Here is an 18,009-nt window from a genome sequence, read left to right as displayed (position 1 = left end):
TTAAGAATTGCAATTTGGGGGACACAGATTTGGGTAAAACCAAAAAAGTGTTCTGAGGAAGAGAAAGAGTCAGGGGCTTATAAAGACAAAAGCCACAAAGTTGTCAAGTTGCCTAGTGAGAATTGTGATTGACTGACCCAAGTCAGAAAATATTTGTCCTTAAAGAATCATGAATTATTTTAAGGTAAGAGTCTGATAAGTAGATAGGATGTCACAAGTTAGTTTAGGGTAAATGTCTGACAAGTATCTTGAGTAAGAGAGTAAGTGTTCAAAAGTTCAGATTCCATTCAAGCTGAGTCATGCATTAGTCACACTTCCTCAATGGCCTCCTGGCTCACTTTTAGAGAGCTCTCTTAGAATATCAAATCCATTTTGATTTTCCATATATATATATATATATATATATATATATATATATATATATATATATATATATATATATACACACACATATGTAAAGGGATTTATTATAAGGAATTGGCTCATTTAATTATGGGGGCTAAGAAGTCCCAAGATCTGTAGTTAGTAAACTGGAGACTAGAGACTGGAGACCCAGGAGAGCTAATGGTCCAGTCTAAGTCCAAAGGCCTGACAAGCAAGAGAGCCGATAGTGTCAGTTTCAGTTCAAATCCAAGTTTAAAGTCAGGAAAAGATCATGTCCCAGCTCAAAAAGAGGCAGAAAGAGCAAATTCTCCCTTCCCCTGCCATATTGTTCCATTCAGGCCCTCAATGGATGGATGAGGCCCACTTACCTTGAAGAAGGCTATCTGCTTTACTCAATCTGCATATTCAAATGTTAATCTCATCCAGAAACACCCTCACAGACACAACCAGAATAATGTTTAACCAAATATACGGACACCCTTTAGTCCAGTCAAGTTGACACATAAAATTAACCATCACAATCTCCTTCTTGGAAAAAGAGAACTTTTGAAACCATGGTAAGGATTGTAAAGAATCTGATAATACAAAAATGTATAAGCATGTGTGGAGGCACCATTCTTTAAATTGAAAAGATCTTCCAAATATATTTTCATCTTTTCTTGCCCATTACAAACTCTCAGAGTAGACAAAGAATTGAGAAGTAATCTAGTCCAACTATCTACCTAGGCCATGAATCTCTTCCTCAAAATTCTTCTCCTTTAAATACCTCCAGTAACTGTAAACTCATTGTTACTTGGAGTGGCCATTTCCTTTTCAGAAAACATCAGGTTAGAAAAGTCTTTCTTATAATAAGTAGTTTCTCTGACATCAAAAAAGCCAAAGCTAAAAGGGATCTTAACCATCAAGATAAATGTTCTTATTTTAGATCCATAAAATGAACCACTGTGATATGAACATGATAAGCACTGACACTAGAATCCAATTCCTTTTACTTCTATTCTAGTGCATTTTCCACTGCAATTGCACCTCTACCCATTAGACCCAGACATAGCAGTTTTCTATCTGAAAGTCCTTCTTATATTTGAAAGAAATATTTATGTTCCCCACATCTAGCACACCATCTTTCTAGGCTTCTCCAGGATAATATCCCCAGTTTTTTCAGCTACTTCCAATATTTTTATCTTATCTCACCTAAGTGTTAATGTCTCCTTTCAAGCATAGTACTTACAAATGAACACACTATTCTAGTGCAGAGTGGTACAAGAGTCTGCCCATCATGTCACTTGAATGCAACATGAGATTACATTCTTTTTTTTTTTTTTGGCAATCACAGGTGTTGCTTTAAGCCATATCTCTCTTTTGCTTTCTTCAGCTAATTTAAGTGTAAGACATTACATTTATTTCTACTATATATGCATATCAGATTTCAACATATTGAGATCTCTTGATCCCATATCTATCATGCAATAGGTAAAGCATGTTAAAATCTCTAACTCCTCTTTTTTTCTGGGAAGAATATCATTAATGTCTTAATTCTAGCAAGTGATAAAATATATATTTACTAAGTCAAGATAAAGAATAGCAACCGTATTATTACAGATTTAACACCCCTACTCCCAGTTTGAAATATCCTCCTTTGACCTCTTTTGAGGGAATCAGCAGAATTCTACAGCCTATGCCTTCTGATTGACTTTTGGTAATAATTCATCTCAAAGGGTGTCCAGGATAAGAATGGTTAAATAATGATTGAAGAAACTTGAAAAGTGGAATGGATATGGTAGAAAGTGCCTAGTTGATATGGGATAAATTTCACAGGAAAATTTTTGAAGATCTATGAACTCCCAGCTTGGATGACTCCTTGGAGAAGAAATAAGAAAATATCAAAAAAATTTCTTGGTACACAAGTAAGAAAGCTACACTAGTGAGCATCCACTATTGTTTTACCATTATAGAAAAAATAAGATATAAATAAATTCAGAACATTAAAGTGGAAAGAAGATGGTTCTCACCCTGGCATTATACCTATAAATTCTTTTCTAGATTATCTATCAGGCACTACATTTGCTATTGTTTAGTCATCAGAGAGCTCTTAAAATTTGTCTTGTCTTCATTGCCTTCAACTACATGAAAGTAGATTGTGGGGGATAGATTGACAAAATTGCATTTATTTATTAGAAAAAAAGACAGTGAAACAAATACTAAATATCTCATGAGATCTTTTATAAAATTAATTAAATGAAATCCATTAATAAGGCTGTAACCTGTCTGAAGTTAGAACATAGTATTTTGTATTACAATTATTTAGAACAGATCAAATAATGTGGTTTTGATGGTTTAATAGAGGAAAATATAGTTAATTTGAGATAACTAGGGAAAGATCTTTCTTTAATTTATTCCATATATGAATTCCAGCTAATATTTCTCAATTGCCACTTTTATAGTAATAATTCCATGCTCAAAAACTAGATTTTTAACTACATTATGAAAGATTAGATACTCTGAATAACTCTCTTGATTAAAACAACTAATATGTTGGAAAACCAATTTTTAAAAAAATTACCAACATTGCAGAGTTATCATAAAAAGAAGGAAGTTACAGAGGTCAACTTAAAGTGAGGGCAGGAATCCTGTGCAAAATTTTCTCTCTTTTTTTCCTGTTTTTGTTTTGCTGATACTGAAGATAATTTGTGCTTAGGCCACAGTAGTTATATGAGGTAAGTGACATAAAATTAAGTGTAAGGTCTGCCCAAGATTGGATATATAGCACAAAAACTCCCACATAAATATGGGGCCCCTAAAGTTTACATTCAGTAAAAAAGGTAAAGAGAATCCTGTTATATAAAATAGAACAGAAAGGAAATTGCCTACCTCAAACTTGATAATAGGTAAGTGGGAAAAAATTCTCCCCTGAAAGAATTCAAACTCACAAAGAAATTCTCATGATGGTTGAAGTTCAAATTCAACTACTTGTATTGTCCAAAATCCACAAACAGACAATTTAATTTAATGGGGTGCTGTTTTGGCACTACCCATGTGTGACTGACAGAGGAAAAAATAAATTCCTTTAGGGGAGCATAATTTCAATCCAATTCTCAGAGAAGTCCAACATAGTTAAAATAAAATGGTCAGTAACTGTCCAAAAATTATAAATCACAGCAAGAGTTAGAACTGGTAAGAAAAATAAAATAGAATGTAGAATCAAAGCTGTAATGGCTGTATTGACCTGCACTGAGAAACAAAAATAAATGACTATGTTACATATGTGGATATATATATAATATATATATATATATATATATATATATATATATATATATATACCAAAAAAACAGAAGTTTGACAATTTTAAGAGTGATAAAAAGAGATATTCAATGCCTAATCATAATTGAAAAACTATGAGTAAAACTTCTACAAATAAAAAAATGAAACAATTGAAATGCAAAATTCTTTGGGGATTTTAACAGCATATTAAACAGTGTATGTATTTAACACTGTATTAAACACAGATGAAGAGAGAATTAGTGATCTGGAAGAAAGTCTGAAGAAATCATCTAGAATTATGTTTTGTTGTCTCAGAGTGGCAAAAAGATGTAAACCATGAAAATATATAAGCAAGATAATTAAAAAGAAAAAGAATTGACAGAACACTACCTCATAGGGAAACAATAGAATGGGAGAGAAAGAGCATGTGTGAGAGAGAAAGAGAATGAGAACTTTAAACATAGAGAGAAAATATGGATAACCTAAAAATAATGGCAATTAAACTTATAAATGGATTCTTAATAGCAATAGAAATAATAGAAGCCACAAAAAGTGGACTAATAATCTCCATTGTGATTAGAGGGAATAACAGTCAGTCCAATGCAATTATTTCTCAAGAACAAGAATGAAATAAAAACTTTCTCAGACCAAAAATAAATTCAGAAAAGTTACAACCAGCAGGCCTTAATTAAAGAAAGTTTTAGAAGTTGTAATTTACACAGAAGAAAAAATCATCTAAAATAAAATTTAATAAGCAAGAGGGAATGTGGGGCAAATATATTGTTAAATATGTGGAAGAATCACAAACAAATATTAACTTATGAAATATCTATAACTAATTTATAGAGAAAATAGAACTCAATGTTGAAAAAAATAGTATATAAAATTGGAGTGAAAAAATCAAAGGTGAAATATTCAATAACATTTTTATCATTCAGCAAAAAGGTCAAGACTCTGGTTAATTTAACTTCAATCAGGTCAAAATATGTAGACCAACAGCTAAAACAATAGAAAATGGGGCATATAAGTTTGAAACAAAAGAGAAAAATGTAATAAAAGGGAAACAAATGCTATCATTCCAAAAGAAGACAAGAAAGGAAAGAAAAATGAAAAGCAGGACAAATAGAACACATATAGTAATATGGTAGAAATAAATCCTAATTATAGCAGTAAATAAAATAAACGTAACCCCATTTTTCTTATAAGAGGAACAGAAAAAGAACACCTATAGAAATTCCTAACAGGGAAGAGATGGAGAAGAGGATTTCCCTTCTCTGTATGAACCAACACAAGTCTGGTCACATACACAAAGTATGCATTTGTCAAATACATCCAGAGAAGCAATGCAACTATCATGTAAACCACTACCCAGGTCCCAGACCAAACTCTGAGTGACATCTGTAAGGGGCAGACCAAACAGCATAGCTTTGAAAACTGAACTGATAGAACGTAAGACAGAACTTGAGGTCTGATCCTAAACAAGTTCATTGCAAGCTAAAACAAACAAACAAACAAATAAAAATCAACATCCTCCATAGGATTATAATAAGACCTGTAGGTTCACAATATAATACTCAAAATTTACAGAATATAATTCAAAACTACTCGTCATTCAAGAACCAGAAATATCTGACAAATTCTCAAGGTAAAAGCAATTAACAGATGCCAAATGCAAGATGATCCCAGTGAGATTCCTTTCGGGAAATGAATGAAAAGATAGAATTGTCAGCAGAGATAGAAATGCCATAAAAGTAAGCAAATGGAAATTTTACAAGTGAAAAATACAGTATTGAGAAAAAGATAACAAAAGTGGATGGGCTCAACACCAAATGGAAATAATAGAAGAAAACTTAGTGAATTTGAAGACAGACCAATAAACATTATTTAATCTGAAAAAGAGAAAATATTGAGGAAAAACATGTATAGAGTTTAAGGGAATTGTGGAACAACAATATACAATCTTACATTTGTATCAATAAACTCCCTGGGGAGGTGGAGTCAAGATGCCAGTGTGGAAAGACAGGGAGTTAGCATCTCCCCACAAGTAGGGCACCTACCAGCTGCTGGTGGGGGACTCTGAAGCCCAAGGAAATGGGAGGAACCCCAAAGTGAACCAGTAGGATGGAGGGGGACTGAGGGGGGGAGGAGAAATGGAGGCCAGACAGGATCAGTGCCCCTGAAGCCAGGGAGATTAGGAGAGGCAGGAGGGAGGTGCCCTCTGGGAGGAGCGGGAGAGGAGTGGAGGGTGACCGCCCTACCCACTCAGGAACTCCTGCTGAGTTCCCAGGCTGATGACCTGCCCTCCAAAGCCCCCTCCAAGCCACGTGGGTCCTTCAGGTCATAAGAGGGAGGTTGGAGAGATCAGGAGAGGCAGGCAAGAGGATCCCTCTGAGAGGAGTGGGAGAGAAGCAGAGGGTGATTGTCCCACCCATTTGGGTCCAGGGAGCCTGCTGAGCTCCCAAGCCAATCCCCTGCCCTCCAAAGCCCCCTCCAAGCCACATAGGTCTTTGGGTGTATACGAGGGAGGACAGGGAGATCAGGAGAGACAGGCGGGAGGGTCCCTCCCAGATGGGAGAAGAGGACAGGAGAGGAAGGCATATGCTCTACCCACTCGAGCTCAGGAACCCTGCTGGGCTCCCAGATGAAGTCTCCTGCCTTCTGAGACCAGAGATGGGGGGCATGCCTGGGCTCCTTCTGTTCCTTGACCCTAAACCCCATCCCCTAAAGCCCCCAGGGGTTTCTCCAGCCTTGTTAGTCCTGAATATTGGCCCTGACCACCACCCAATCTTCACCTTTGCTTAAGCCCCACCCTTCACAGCCAAGGCCTTTCCTCCCTCCCATTTTTTTTCTTTTCCATCCTCCTCTTTTTAACTTTTGTGGTACTGATGTACCTTCCAGTTGTTGATTAATCTATAGTTTTATTCTATATTCTTCCTGACATATCTGTAAGTTTCCTAGTCTAATTTTATTTTTAATTTTGTTATCATTTTTGGGGGTATTTTTTGCTGCCACAGGTGGCTAGCAAAATCTTGGTTCACAAGCCTGGGGTCAGGCCAAAGATCCTGGGTGGAAGCTCCGTGTCCAAACCACTGGACTAACAGAGAACCTCAGGTCAGAGGGAATATTCATCAGAGTGAGGTCTCATAGAGATCCTTATCTCATCACCATGACCCAGGTCTACCCAACAGCCTACAAACTCCAGTGTTGGAATCTTAAGGTCAACAACCAGTAAGACAGGAACACAAACCCACTCATAAAAAAAAAAAAAAATTGAGACAGCAAAAAAATATGTCACAGTTGAAGGAGCAAGGTAAAAACATACAAGACCAAATAAATGAAGAGGAAATAGGAAATCAAACTGAAAAAGAATTCAGAGTAATGATAGTAAAGATGATCCAGAATCTTGGAAGTAAAACAGAGGTACAGATTGAGAAAATACAAGAAATGTTTAACAAATATCTAGAAGAAATAAAGAACAAACAAAGAGAAATGAACAACACATTAACTGAAATGAAAAATACACTAGAAGGAATCAATAGCAGAATAACTGAGACAGAAGAATGAAAAATTGAGCTGGAAGATAAAATGGTGCAAATAAATGTCAAGGAGCAGAATAAAGAAAAAAGAATAAAAAGAAATGAGGACAGTCTCAGAGATCTCTGGGACAACATTAAATGCACCAACATATGAATTATAAGGGTTCCAGAAGAATGAGAAAAAGAAAGGGTCTGAGAAAATATTTGAAAAGATTACAGTTGAAAACTTCCCAAACAGGGGAGAGGAAATAGTCACCCAAGTCCAGGAAACACAGAGAGTCCCATACAGGATAAACCTTAGGAAAAACACACCAAGATATATATTAATCAAACTAACAAATATTAAATTCAAAGAAAAAATATTAAAAGTAGCAAGGGAAAAACAAAAACAAAAAATAACATACAAAGGAATCCCCATAAGGTTATCGGCTGATTTTTCAGTGGAAAGTCTTCAGGCCAGAAAGTAGTGGCAGGATATATTTAAAGTGATGAAAGAGAAAAACCTACAACCAAGATTACACTATCCAGCAAGGATCTCATTCAGATTTGATGGAGAAGTCAAAATCTTTTCAGACAAGCAAAAGCTAAGAGAATTCAGCACCACAAAACCAAACCAGCTTTACAACAAATGCTAAAGAAACTTCTCTAAGGGGGAAAAACAAGACAAAAATAAAGACCCACAAAAACAAACCCAAGACAATTAAGAAAATGATAATAGGAACATACATGTCGATAATAACCTTGAATGTAAATGGATAAATACCTCAACCAAAAGACAGACTGGCTGAATGGATACAAAAACAAGACCCATATATATGCTGTCTACAAGATACCCATTTCAGACCTAGGGACACATACAGACTGAAAGTAAAGGGATGGAAGAAGATATTCCATGAAAATGGAAATCAAAGGAAAGTTGGAGTAGCAATACTCATATCAGGTAAAATAGACTTTAAAATAAACTACGTAATGATCAAAGGATCAATCCAAGAAGAATATATAACAATTATAAATGTTTATGCACCCAACATAGGAGGAACTCAATACATAAGGCACATGCTAACAACCACAAAAGGAGAACACAATAATAGTAACACAATAATATTAGAGGACTTTAACACCCCACTTACACCAATGGACGGATCATGCAAACAGAAAATAAATAAGGAAACACAAGCTTTAAATTACATAGTAGACCAGATATATCTAACTGATATATATATATACAACATTCCACCCAAAAGTGGCAGAACACATTTTCTTCTCAAGTGCACATGGAACATTCTCCAGGATAGATCACACCTTGCATCAAAAATCAAGCTTTGGAATATTTAAGAAAATTGAAATCATATCAAGCATCTTTTCTGACTGCAATGCTATGAGATTGGAGATCAATTACAGGAAAGAAAAACTGTAAAAATCACAAATACATGGAGGATAAACAGTGCGCTACTAAATAACCAAGAGATCACTGAAGAAATCAAAGAAGAAATTTTAAAAAATACATAGGAACCAATGACAATGAATAGAGGATGACCCAAAATCTATGGGATGCAGCAAAAGCAGTTCTAAAAGGGAAGTTTATAGCAATAGAATCCTACCTCAAGAAACAAGAAAAATCTCAAATAAACAACCTAACCTTACACCTAAAGCAATTAGAGAAAGAAGAGCAACAACAACAACAACAAAAAAAAAAAAACCCAAAGTTAGCAGAAGGAAAGAAATCATAAAGATCAGATCAGAAATAAATGAAAAAGAAATGAATGAAATGATAGCAAAGATCATTAAAACTGGAAGCTGGTTCATTGAGAAGATAAACATAATTGATAAACCATTAGCCAAACTCATCAGGAAAAAGAGGGAGAAGACTCAAATCAATAGATTTAGAAATGATGAAGGAGAAATAACAACTGCCACTGCAGAAATACAAAGGAATATGAGACTACTACAAAGAACTATATGCCAATAAAATGCACAACCACAAAGAAATGGATAAATTTTTGGAAACGTACAATTTTCCAAGATTGAACCAGGAAGAATTAGAAAATATAAACAAACCAATCACAAGTGATGAAATTGAAACCGTAATTAAAAATCTTCCAGCAAACAAAAGTCCAGGACCAGATGGTTTCACAGGCGAATTCTATCAGACATTTAGAGAAGAGCTAACACTGATCCTTCTAAAATGCTTCCAAAAAATTACAGAGGAAAGAACACTCCCAAATTCATTCTATGAAGCCACCATAACCCTGATACCAGAACCAGAAAAAGATATCACAAAAAACAGAAAATTATAGACCAATATCACTGATGAACATACATGCAAAAATCCTGAACAAAATACTAGCAAACAGAATACAACAGCACATCCAAAGGATCATACAACATGATCAAGTGGGATTTATCCCAGGGATGCAAGGATTCTTCAATATAGGCAAATATAGGCAATGTGATTCACCACATTAACGAATTAAGGAATAAAAACCATATGATCATCTAAATAGTTTCAGGAAAAGCTTTTGATGAAATTCAACACCGATTTATGATAAAAAGTCTCCAGAAAAGGGACATAGAGCGAATCTACTTCAACACAATAAAGGCCATATATGACAAACCCACAGCAAGCATCATAATCAATGGTGAAAAACTGAAAGGATTTACACTAAGATCAGGAACAAGACAAGGATGTTCACTCTCACCACTCTTATTCAACATAGTTTTGGAAGTCCTAGCCATGGCAATCAGAGAAAGAAAAGAAATAAAAGGAATATAAATTGGAAAAGAGAAGTAAAACTGTCACTGTTTGCAGATGACATGATACTATAAATAGAAAATCCTAAAAATGCCACCAGAAAACTACTAGAACTAATCAATGAATTTGGTAAAGTTGCAGGATACAAACTTAATGCACAGATATCTCTTACATTCTTATACACTAACAATGAAAAATCAGAAAGAGAAATTAAGGAAACAATCCCATTTACCACCACAACAAAAAGAATAAAATACCAAGGAATAACCCTGCCTAAGGTTACAAAAGACATACTCAGAAAACTATAAGACACTGATGAAAGAAATAAAAAATGACACAAACAGATGGAGAGACATACAATGTTCTTAAATTTGTAGAATCAATATTGTCAAAATGACTATACTACCCAAAGCAGTCTACAGATTCAATGCAATCCCTGTCAAACAACAATGGGATTTTTCACAGTAGTAAAAGAAAAAAATTACATTTTATATGGAAACACAAAGGACCCTGAATAGCCAAAGCAATCTGGAGAAAGAAAAATCGAGTGGAGGAATCAGGCTCCCTGACTACAAACTATACCACAAAGCTATAGTAATCAAGACAGTATGGCACTGACACAAAAACAGAAATCAATGGTACAAGATAGAATGCCCAGAGATAAACCCACACACATATGGGCACCTAATTTAAGACAAAGGAGGCAAGAGTATACAACGGAGAAAAGAAAGCCTCTTCAATAAGTAGCACTGGGAAAACTGGACAGCTACATGTAAAAGAATGAAATTAGAACACTACCTAACACCATACACAAAAATAAACTGGAAATGGATTAAAGACTTAAATGTAAGACCAGACACTCTTAACACTCATAGAGGAAAACATAGGAAAAACACTCTTTGACATAAACCACAGCAAGATAGTTTTTGATGCACCTCCTAGAGTAACGGAAATAAAAACAAAAATAAACAAATGGGACTTAATTAAATTTAAAAGCTTTTGCACAGCAAAGGAAACCATAAATAAGACAAAAAGACAACCCTCAGAATGGGAGAAAATATTTGCAAATGAAACAACAGATTAAGGATTAATCTCCAAAATATACAAACAGCTCATGGAGCTCAATATCAAAAAACAAACAAACCAGTTAAAAAATGGGCGGAAGACCTAAATAGACATTTCACCATGGAAGGCATACAGATGGCCAAGAGGCACATGAAAAGATGCTCAACATCACTAATTATTAGAGAAATGCAAATCAAAACTACAGTAAGGTATCTCCTCACACAAGTCAGAATGGCCATCATCAAAAAATCTACAAATAATAAATGCTGGAGAGGGTGTGGAGAAAAAGGAACTCTCTTGCACTGTTGGTGGGAATGTAAATTGATAGAGCCACTATGGAGAACAGTATGGAGGTTCCTTCAAAAACTAAAAATAGAACTACCATATGACCCAGCAATCCCACTACTGGGCATATACCCTTAGAAAACCATAATTCAAAAAGAGACGTGTAGTACAATGTTCACTGCAGCACTATTTACAATAGCCAGAGCATGGATCCAACTTAAATGTCCTTTGACAGATGAATGGATAAAGATGATGTGGCACATATTTAAAATGGAATATTACTCAGCCATAAAAAGAAACAAAATTCAGTTATTTGTAGTGAGGTGGATGGACCTAGAGTCTGTCATACAGAGTGAAGTAAGTCAGAAAGAGAAAAACAAACACTGTTTGCTAACACATATATATGGAATCCAAAAAAAAAATGATACTGATAAAGCTAATTGCAGGGCAGGAATAAAAAGGCAGACATAGAATAAGGACTTGAGGACATGGGGCAGGAAGTCGAACCTGTGGTGAAGTGAGTAGCATCAACATATATACACTACGATATGTAAAATAGTTGGCTGTTGGGAAGCAGCAGCATAGCACAGGGAGATCGACTCCGTGCTTTGTTATCACATAGAGGGGTGGGATAAGGAGAATGGGAAGGAGGCTCAAGAGAGAGGGGATATGGGGACGTGTGTATGCATATGGCTGATTCACTTTTTTGTGCAACAGAAAGTAACACAGTGTTGTGTAGCAATTATACTCCAATAAAAATCTACTAAAAAAAAAAACTCCCTGAAGGAGAGAAGGAAGTGATTGCTACGGAAAAATAAATAAATAATTGCTGAAAAGTAACTTCCTAAATTTATTGAAAAATGTAAATTTAAAGATTAAAAAATTCAGGAAACCCCCATTTGAATTTTTTGAACTTCAAAGTATATCATATCTAGACATAAAATGAATTACTGATAAATCTATGGTAGAAAATATAGTGACACGTTACAAGTAAGGAAATAATAATTGAAAGTACTTCTATGTGAACTCAAAAATCATGGAGGCTAGAAGACAGTGCAACAACATCTTTAAAGTGTTTAAAGAAAAGAATTGTCTATCCAGGAATCTATATCTAGTGAAAATATCTTTCATGAAAGAAAGCAATATAAAAACATTAACAAATGAAAAAATAATAGCATTTGTGTTCACAAATTTGTTCTAAAGTAATGATAAAGGTAGTTTTTCAGGATGAAGGGAAATAATACCAGAAGGAAACTTGGAACGTCTGGAGTAAAGGAAGAACAACAGAAATGGTAAATATAATAGATTCAATTTTGTTAAAATATATATGATAGTTGAAAGGAAAAAATATATATATATAAATACGATGAGGGTAAAAATTTATGTAAGCATAATATGTATGCCAGCTATAGCATTATGGGGGTGTAGGGCAAAGAGACCTATATGACTGTAAGTCTTTTACATGTTACTTGTAGTGTTTAATAGTTATATGTAGAATCTGAAAGGTCAGTTATTTGTATTGTAAACTCTAGAGCAACAAACATAAAAGAATGGCTACTATACAAAAGACAAGAGATAATAAATGTTGGCTAGGATGTGGAGAAAAAGGAACACTTACACACTGTTGGTGGGAATTTAAGCTGGTGTAGCCACTATGGAAAACAGAATGGAGGTTCTTCAAAAAAATAAAAAAATAGACCTAACATATGATCCAGGAATCCAACTTCCGGGTATAGACCCAAAGGAAATGAAAACAGGATATTGAAGATATATCTGCACTCCCATGTTTATTACAACATTATTTACAATAGCCAAGATATGGAAACAACCTACGTGTCTATTAATGGATAAAGAGGATGTGGAATATATATACAGTGGAATGTTATTCAGTCATGAGAAAGATGGAAATCCTGCTATTTGTGACAACATAGATAGGCCTTGAAGGCATTGTGCTAAGTAAAATGTCAGGCAAGAAAGACAAACACTGTATGGTATCACTTATACACAGAATCTATAAAAATAAAACTTGCAAAAACAGAGAGTAGAATGGTGGTTACAGGGGCTGGGGAGTGTGGGAAATGAGGAGATGTTGGTCAAAGGGTACAAACTTCCAGTTAGATGATGAAAAAGTTCTAGGGATCTAATAAACAGCATTGTGAATATAGTTAACAATACTGCATCGTATACAGTTTATAAGAGTATATTTTAAATGTTCTTACTGAAAAAAGAAGTGGTCATTATGTGACGTTGGAATTTTTAGCTAATTCTATGTTGGTAATCATATTGAAACAATGTTATATGTCAACTATATCTCAATAAAGCTGAAAAAAAGAACACCCAAACAAACAAACAAAATGAGGTATACACATACAGTAGCCATCAAAAAGATGGAAACGCTACAATATGGATTAACCTTGAGGACATTATGCTAAATGAAATAAGCCAGTCACAAAAAGAAAAATACTGTATGATTCCACTTATATGAGTTATCTAGAGTAGTCTAGGTAGAAGCAGAAAGTGGAATGGTGGTTTCATAGGCTAGTGGAGAGGGAGAAATGGAGAGTTGCTGTTTAATGGGTATGGAGTTTCAGTTTTGCAAGATGAAAAAGTTCTGGAGACTGCACAATAATGTAAATGTACTTAACACTACTAAACTGTAACTTTAAAAATGGTTAAGAAGGTAAATTTTATGTTATGTGTATTTTATCACAATTAAAAATAAACATAGCAGACAGGAGAAGATGGCGGAAGAGTAGGATGAGGAGATCACCTTCCTCCCCACAGATACAACAAAAATACATCTACACATAGAACTGTTCCTATAGAACACCCACTGAACACTGGCAGAAGACGTCAGACCTCCCAAAAGGCAAGAAACTCCCCACGTACCTGGGTAGGGCAAAAGAAAAAAGAAAAAACAGAGACAAAAGAATAGGGATGGGACCTGCACCAGTGGGAGGGAGCTGTGAAGGAGGAAGGGTTTGCACACACTAGAAGCCCCTTCACAGGCGGATACTGTGGGTGGCAGAGGGGGGAAGCTTCAGAGCCGTGGAGGACAGCGCAGCCACAGGGGTGCGGAGGGCAAAGCAGAGAGATTCCTGCACAGAGGATCAGTGCTAACCAGCACTCACAAGCCTGAGAGGCTTATCTGCTCACCTGCCGGGGCGGGCAGGGGCTGGGAGCTGAGGCTCGGGTTCGGAGCTTAGATCCCAGGGAGAGGACTGGGGTTGGCTGCGTGAACACAACCTGAAGGGGGCTAGTGTGCCACGGCTAGCTGGGAGGGAGTCCGGGAAAAGCCTGGAGCTGCCGAAGAGACAAGATAATTTTTCTTCCTTCTTTGTTTCCTGGTGCTCAAGGAGAGGGGATTAAGAGCACTGCTGAAAGGAGCTCCAGAGATGGGCGAGAGCTGCAGCTATCAGCGTGGACTACAGAGACAGGCATGAGATGTTAAGGTTGGTGCTGCTACCACCAAGAAGCCTGTATATGACCACAGGTCTCTATCCCCACCTCCCCTCCGCAGAGCCTGTGCAGCCCTCCACTGCCAGGGTCCCATGATTCAGAGACAATTTCCCTAGGAGAACGCATGGCACGCATCAGGCTGGTGCAACGTCACACTGGCCTCTGCTGCCACAGGCTCACCCCACAATCTGTACCCCTACCTCCCCCAGACCTCAGTGAGTCAGAACCCCCGAATCAGCGGCTCCTTTAACCCCGTCATGTCTGAGCGAAGAACAGACACCTTCAGGTTACCTACAAGCAGAGGTAGGGCCACATCCAAAGCTGAACCCTGGTAGCTGTGCGAACAAAGAAGAGAAAGGGAAATTCCTCCCAGCAGCCTCAGAAGCAGCGGATAAAACTCCACAAGCAACTTGATGTACCCTGCATCTGTGGAATGCCTGAATAGAAAATGAATCATCTCAAATTGAGGAGGAGGACTTTGGGAGCAAGATAGATTATTTTTTCCCCTTTTCCCCTTTTTGTGAGTGTGTATGTGTATGATTCACCATTTGTCCTAGGGTTCTGTCCATCCGTTTATTTTTGTTTTTTTTTTTTTTTGCTTTTTACTTGTTAAAATTTTTTCTTAATAATTATTTTTTATTTTCAAAACTATTTTATTTTACCTTATTTTATTTTTTCTTCCTTTCTTTCTTTCATTTTTTCCTTCTTTCTTTCTTTCCTTCCTTCTTTCTTTCTTTCTTTCTTTCTTTCTTTCTTTCTTTCTTTCTCTCTTTCTTTCTTTCTCTCTTTCTATTTTTTTCTCCCTTTTATTCTGAGCTATGCAGAGGACAGTCTCTTGGTGCTCCATACAGGCGTCAGGGCTCTGTCACTGAGGTGGGAGAGCCAACTTCAGGACACTGGTCCACAAGAGACCTCCCAGTTCCATGTAATACCAAACAGTGAAAATCTCCCAGAAATCTCCATCTCAACACCAACACCCAGCTTCACTCGACGACCAGCAAGCTACAGTGCTGGACACCCTAGGCCAAACAACTAGCAAGACAGGAACACAGCCCCACCCATTAGCACACAGGCTGCCTAAAATGTTAATAAGGCCACAGACATCCCAAAACACACCACCAGATGTGGACCTGCCCACCAGAAAAACAAGATCCAGCCTCATCCACCAGAACACAGGCACTAGTCCCCTCCACCAGGAAGACTACACAACCCACTGAACCAACTTTAGCCACTGGTGCCAGAAACCAAAAACGAGAACTACAAACCTGCAGCCTGTGAAAAGGAGACCCCAAGCACAGTAAAATAAGCAAAAATAAAAGACAGAAGAACACACAGTAGATGATGGAGCAAGGTAAAAACCCACCACCAGTCTACATGAAAAAGCAGTCTACATGAAAAGCAGTCTACATGAAAAAGAATTCAGAATAATGATAGAAAAGATGATCCCAAATCATGAAATAGAATAGAGAAAATGCAACAAACATTTAACAAGGACCTAGAAGAAATAAAGAGGAAACAAGCAATGATGAACAACACAATAAATAAAATTAAACATACTCTAGAATGGATGAATAGCAGAATAACTGAGGCAGAACGGATAAATGACCTGGAAGATAAAATGGTGGAAATAACTACTGCAGAGCAGAGTAAAGAAAAAGGAATGAAAAGAACTAAGGACAGTCTCAGAGACCTCTGAGACAACATTAAACGTACCAACATTCGAATTATAGGGATCACAGAAGAAGAGAAAAAGAAAAGGACTGAGAAATATTTGAAGAGATTATAGTTGAAAACTTCCCTAATATAAGAAAGGAAATAGTTAACCAAGTCCAGGAAGCACAGAGAGTCCCATACAGGATAAATCCAAGGAGAAACATGCAAAGACACATATTAATCAAACTATCAAAAATTAAATACAAAAAAAACACATATTAAAAGCAGCAAGGGAAAAACAACAAATAACACACAAGGGAATCTGAATAAGATTAATAGCTGATCTTTCAGCAGAAACTCTGCAAGCCAGAAGGGACTGGCAGGACATATTTAAAGTGATGAAGGAGAAAAACCTACAAACAAGATTACTCTACCCAGCAAGGATCTCATTCATATATGATGGAGAAATTAAAAGGTTTACCGACAAGCAAAAGCTGAGAGAGTTCAGCACCACAAAACCAGCTATACCACAAATGCTAAAGGAACTTCTCTAGGCAAGAAACACAAGAGAAGGAAAAGATATAACAAACCCAAAACAATTAAGAAAATGGGAATAGGAACATACATATCGATAATTACCTTAAATGTAAATGGATTAAATGCTCCCACCAAAAGACACAGACTGGGTGAATGGTTACAAAAACAAGACCCGTACATATGCTGTCTACAAGAGACCCACTTCAGACCTAGGGACATATAAAACCTGAAAGGGAAGGAATGGAAAAATATATTCCATGCAAATGGAAATCAGAAGAAAGCTGGAGTAGCAATTCTCATATCAGACAAAATAGACTTTAAAATGAAGATTTTAGAAGAGACACAGAATGACACTACATAATGATCAAGGGATCGATAAAAAAACAAGATATAACAATTGTAAACATTTATGCTCCCAACATAGGAGCACCTCAATAAATAAGGCAAATACTAACAGCCATAACGGGAAATTGACAGTAACACATTCATAGTTCATTTTAACACCCCACTTTCACCAATGAACAGATCATTCAAAATGAAAATAAATAAGGAAACACAAGCTTTAAATGATACATTAAACAAGGGGGACTTATTTGATACTTATAGGACATTCCATCCAAAAACAACAAAGTACACATTTTTCTCAAGTGTTCATGGAACATTCTCCAGGATAGATCATATCTTGGGTCACAAATCTAGCCTTTGTAAATTTAAGAAAATTGAAATCATATCAAGTATCTTTTCCGACCACAACACTATGAGACTAGATATCAATTACAGGAAAAGATCTGTAAAAAATACAAACACATGGAGGCTAAACAATACACTATTTATTAACGAAGAGAACACTGAAAAAATCGAAGAGGAAATCAAAAATTACCTAGAAACAAATGACAATGGAGGCACGATGACCCCAAACCTATGGGATGCAGCAAAAGCAGTTCTAAGAGGGAAGTTTATAGCAATAAATTCCTACCTTAAGAAACAGGAAACATCTTGAATAAACAAGCTAACCTTTCACCTAAAGCAATTAGAGAAAGAAGAACAAAAAGAAACCCAAAGTTAGCAGAAGGAAAG

The sequence above is a fragment of the Pseudorca crassidens genome, chromosome X (assembly GCF_039906515.1).
Source record: "Pseudorca crassidens isolate mPseCra1 chromosome X, mPseCra1.hap1, whole genome shotgun sequence".
Taxonomy (NCBI): domain Eukaryota; kingdom Metazoa; phylum Chordata; class Mammalia; order Artiodactyla; family Delphinidae; genus Pseudorca; species Pseudorca crassidens.
The sequence above is the reverse complement of the archived record's forward strand: the minus strand, read 5'-3'. Positions refer to the sequence as shown.